Below are 5,659 nucleotides of genomic sequence, written 5' to 3' on the forward strand. Positions count from 1 at the left end.
GTTTAAGCTTCAGTTTAAGGTTAAACTGAAGCTTAAACGTGGATAAAGGAAGGGCAGCCCTGGAGGTCGAACACGTTTAACCTCCAGTTTGAGGTCAAACTGGAGGTTAAACGTGGAATGCTTAGAATGGTAGCCCTGGAGGTGTCGAACACGTTTAACCTTCAGTTTGAGGTCAAACTGGAGGTTAAACGTGGAATGGCTCCCTGGTACTCTTCCTGGTTCTGGCGTTTAACCTCCAGTTTGAGGTCAAACTGGAGGTTAAACGTGGAACTCCTCCCTGGGTGGCATTATCATTCTGGCGTTTAACCTCCAGTTTGAGGTCAAACTGGAGGTTAAACGTGGAATGCTTCTTTAGTGAGGCTTTTCATTCTGGCGTTTAACCTCCAGTTTGAGGTCAAACTGGAGGTTAAACTTCAATCCCAGCATTTCTTATCCTTCATGATTTTGGCGTTTAAGCTCCAGTTTAGGCTTAAACTGGAACTTAAACTCCACATGTGATATTCAAGCTTCCTTTATTGATTTTGTTGCTTCCTTGCTTAGCCTCTTCTTCCCTGAAATCATCCAAACAATTGCATCAAAGTCTTGCAAAAATTCATGAGAATTCTTCCATTCATAGCTTTCAAGGAATATAACTAAAAACTCATGGAATTTGCATCAAAATCTTCATGTTTGAATGATTTAAGACAAGCATGACTATTTGGCCCAAATGATTACTTAAGGCTCAAGAAAATGCATAAAACAACTAAAAATAACATAAAAAATGCTAGTGAAACTAGCTTAAGATGCCTTGGCATCAGCATCCTCCTCGGAGCAACTTTCACATGGGCTGAAATTCATTCAAAAATCCAATTAAATTCAAATCTTCACCAAATTAAAAAGCCCATCCAAATTCTAAAATCCAAGAATAGAAAGTGTATAAATAGGAGCTAGTTTGATTTAATTAGGACCTCTAGACACTACTTTGAATTTTTTTCTTTTAAACTTTGAATTTCATTTTTGAGCTTTTACTTGGGAATTTAGATCTTAGAGAATTGGAAAGGAGAATTGATCTCTCTTCTTCCTTGTTCTTGCTTGAGCACTCTTTACTTTTCTTGCTTTGGATCTTGGGTGAAGAATTGAAGAACTTCTGTTTCAATCTCACCTTGAGATCTCTTGTTTACTTTCTCTGCATAAATGAATTTCAATTTCTGTTTACTTTACTGCTTCATCTTCTACTCTCTCTGCAGTTTGCTTTTCTTTACTTCTTTTGCAATTGTTCTTGTTGGATCAAGGAAGGATTTGAGATCTAGACTTGTTATCTAGTCTCTTCCACCCCTGAGATCTTCAACCATCTTTTACATCGCTGCAAATTAAGCACCAGTCACTTTCTATTTTTAAACTCTTCAAGCATTTTCACTTTTCTGTTTGAGACCTACTTCAATTCAATTCATCCTCTACTTTCCTGTTTAATGCAATTTACTTGTTCTTGTTTAAATTCTGCAATCCCAGCTCCCAATTCCTTTTATAAATCAAGCAATTTATATTTCTTGCACTTTAAGTTTCAGCCATTTACATTTCTTGCAATCTAAGTTTCTGCAATTTACATTACTTGCACTTTAAGATTCTGCTTCTTTACTTTCCTGCTCTTTAATTTACTGCATTTTACCCCACTCCCTTTACATTGCAAGCAATTTAGTTTCTGCCAATTACAAACAACTCAATGATGCCAGGGCATCTTGGCCAGTTTCACTGACCTTTTCTTTACTGTTTTTAGGATAGTTTCATACATTTCTTTAGGAAATAAGCTAGTTTTGGGTAAATATTCACTTATGCCTTGATTCAAGCATACATTGTGCATTTTACATAATTTTATGAGGATTTTGCATAAGTTTAGTGACAAATATTATGTTGCATTACTCATGACTTGGACTAGAGCTTTGATGCACTTTATTGCTTGATTTCAGGACCAAAAAGGAAGCAAGAAAAGGGGAGGTAACTTGCAAGATTAAAGAGAAAAGTGATTGCCAATAACATTCTCAAAAAGCCATCAATGCCCACGTTAGAGAGTCACGTTAACCAAGTTAACGTGAACTCTAACGTGGAGAAAAGAAGTTGAGCCAACGTTAGTGACACTCAACATTGTCACTAATGTTGGCAATTACTCATAAGTGGCCACGTTAGAAGCCAAATTAACCTAGTTAACGTGGCCTCTAACGTTAAGGGGGGGAAGAAAAGCCAACGTTAGTGACACTCAACATTGTCACTAACGTTGGCCTATGGTGCAAAGTACCACGTTAACTCCCACGTTAACTTGGTTAACGTGGGAACTAACGTAGAGGATGAAGAGTTGTCGACAACGTTAGTGACACTCAACATTGTCACTAACGTTGAAGCAACCGCACGACCCCCAAGAGTCACGTTAACTTCCACGTTAACTTGGTTAACGTGGAAGCTAACGATGAAAAATGAAGGATGAGCCAACGTTAGTGACACTCAACATTGTCACTAACGTTGGGATGGCTAAAGATGGCTACGTTAGAGGCCATATTAACCTAGTTAACGTGGACTCTAACGTGAGACCCAGGGGCACATTGGAACGTTAGTGACAATGTTGAGTGTCACTAACGTTCTCGAAGGTTGGCAAGGACCACGTTAGAAGCCACGTTAACCTAGTTAACGTGGGCTTTAACGTGAAACAAGAAGGGGCACACTGGAACGTTAGTGACAATGTTGAGTGTCACTAACGTTCTCGAAGGATTAACAAGGCAACGTTAAAAGCCACGTTAACCTAGTTAACGTGGGTTTTAACGTAAGGCAAAGGGGTGCATTGGAACGTTAGTGACAATGTTAAGTGTCACTAACGTTCTCGAACTTATATTCTCACTAAATATTAACACCCCTAACGTCCTGAGCTGAAGTCTCTGCCCACTTAGCACTTTCTCTCTGCAAGTAAAGCCAAGCCCAAATGAAGAAAAGAACTGCTTCAAACTCAAGATCCAAAGGCCCAAGACTTGAAGAGTAAACTAGAAGCTGAGAAGAGTAGTATATATAGGAGTAGCTTTGAATTGTAAAGGAGTTCTGGAGGCTGAGGGAACTACTCTCTGTATTTTACTTTCTTTGCAATTTATAGTTTTATGATGTATTCTCCATCTTTGTTTTCATTTTCAAGAGCTATGAACAACTAAACCCCTTTCATTGGGTTAGGGAGCTCTGTTGTAATTTGATGGATCAATACTAATTTTCATTATTCTTCTTCTATCTTTCCTCTTCATTTTACTTGAAAGCTTTCGATCTTCATCCCATTGAGTAGTTATCTTGGAAGAGAAGCTATTCAAACTTGGATCTCTTTTGAACCTTGAAAGAGGAATGAAGAGATCAAGCTAGAAATGGTTTCTCATGCTGGACCAAATTGGGTTTGGATGGGTATGTGACTATAACCCTCTCAGTACTTGGTTTGGGAAATACATGTGGTATAATCAGTGACCATACTTCATCTCTTCTCATGAGCAATTGACCAAGGAATTGGCTATTGATCAAGATTTGAGAGATTGAATTGCAAGAAATTGTAATTCAATCACTTAAGATTGCCAAGGAGATCAATGAGTGCATTGATTGAGGAAGAGATGAAAATGAACTTGATCCGGAGAATTGCAACATCTCCTAAGCCCAATAAACTCCCCATCTCTGATCTTACCCATTCTCTTTAATTTCTGTCATTTACTTTTATGAGCGAATCCCCCATTCCCATTTACAATTCTACAATTTATTTCCAGTCATTTAATTCTAGCATTTACTTTTCTGTTATTTACATTGCCGCCATTTTAATTTCTGCAACTCTCAACCTAAACTCTGGATTCGATCAACTAGAACATTCTTCTAATTAAAGTTGCTTGATCAATCAATCCCTGTGGGATTTGACCTCACTCTATTATGAGTTTTTACTTGACGACAACTTCGGTACACTTGCCGAAGGGAGATTTGTTGAGAGACAAGTTTTCCGTGCATCAAGTTTATGGCGCCGTTGCCGGGGATTGATTGTGCATCAACAATGATTAAATTGGAAGATCACTAGATTGAGCATTTTTATTTTGTGAATTTCATTTTTCTGTTTGAGTGATTTACTTCTTGTTTTAGTTAAACTTCTTCCCTTCTCCCTCTACCCGTTTGTTTTTCTTTGTTATTTTCAATTCTGTTTGCTAACCCACTAACTGTTTGATATATTGCATCACCCACAACTAACAATAACTCTGACACAAATACTGTCTGCGCCTATTTTCTTTGCTTGTACTTGTTGGTTGTATGACAGGGAGAAGAAGCGGGGCTTCAACTTCCTTTGATTCTGAACCTGAAAGAACCTTCCTTAGACTAAGGAGGGAGGCAAAAGAAAAACGTGTAGTTGGTGCTGAAGAAGAGGAGGAACACTTTGAGGAATACTTTGAACCTAACATGGAAGAAAACATGGAAAATCATCATGAATAAGAGACTCACAACCATGGCAGAGGAGGTGGATCAAATCATGCTGGGGAAGATAGAAGAGTTTTGGGCTCTTACATCAATCCAAACCCAGGCAATTGTGGAAGTAGCATCCAAAAGCCAACAATCCATGCCAACAACTTTGAACTTAAACCACAGCTCATCACCCTTGTTCAGAACAACTGTTCATTTGGAGGAAGTGTTCAAGAAGACCCCAATCAACATTTAACCACCTTCCTGAGAATATGTGACACAGTAAAGTCTAATGGTGTTCATCCTGACGCCTATAGACTACTCTTATTTCCCTTCTCACTCAGGGACAAGGCAGCCAAGTGGCTGGAATCCTTCCCAAGGGAGAGCTTGACAACTTGGGAAGATGTGGTGAACAAATTCTTAGCAAGATTCTACCCTTCTCAATGAATCAATAGGCTGAGAGCTGAGGTTCAAACTTTCAGGCAACAAGATGGTGAGACTCTATATGAAGCATGGGAGTGGTTCAAGGACTTAACAAGGAGGTGTCCATCTGACATGTTCAACGAATGGGTCCAGCTGCACATTTTCTATGAAGGGCTCTCTTATGAGTCAAAGAAGGCAGTAGACCATTCATCTGGAGGATCCTTGAACAAGAAAAAGACCATTGAGGAAGCCATAGATGTTATTGAAACAGTAGCAGAAAACGACTACTTATATGCTTCCGAAAGAGGGAACACAAGAGGAGTGATGGAGCTAAACAATGTAGATGCTCTGTTGGCCCAAAACAAGCTCATTACCCAGCAGCTGGCTGACCTCACCAAGAATATGGAGAGGAACCAAGTAGCAGCAATCTCCACTTCGTCAACAACACAAGAAGGAGTGAATGAAGAAGTAGAGGGGAGTCAGGAGCAAGCCAATTACATTGGGAATTCACCAAGGAAAAACTATGATCCATACTCCAAGACTTACAACCCCTGGATGGAGAAACCACCCAAAATTTGGGTGGGGAAGAGAGCAAGATCAAAAGCAATTCACCCAGAGGACATCTCAACACCCCCACAACAACACTTCTCCACACACTCATCAAAACCAAAACAGCACATCTGATCCGAACCACTCATCAATCGATGACAAGCTCTCTAAGATCGAAACCTTCATCGAAGGAATATGCAGAGACATTCAAGACAGTAAAGCATTCAGAGAGGAAGTGCAGTCAAACATGCAGAATCAAAAT

General features: G+C 39.4%; 1 non-coding gene across 1 annotated transcript; it reads right to left on the reverse strand.

Annotated features, from left to right (window-relative positions):
• Positions 1-4,878: 4,878 nt before the first annotated feature.
• LOC148545524 (small nucleolar RNA R71) lies at positions 4,879-4,982 on the reverse strand. The gene has a single exon (XR_015902076.1). It is a non-coding gene; the product is annotated as a small nucleolar RNA R71 (small nucleolar RNA).
• Between the last annotated feature and the right edge of the window lie 677 nt (positions 4,983-5,659).

This window comes from Arachis ipaensis, chromosome B9 (genome assembly GCF_059453495.1).
Source record: "Arachis ipaensis isolate K30076 ecotype BB chromosome B9, ASM5945349v1, whole genome shotgun sequence".
NCBI lineage: Eukaryota > Viridiplantae > Streptophyta > Magnoliopsida > Fabales > Fabaceae > Arachis > Arachis ipaensis.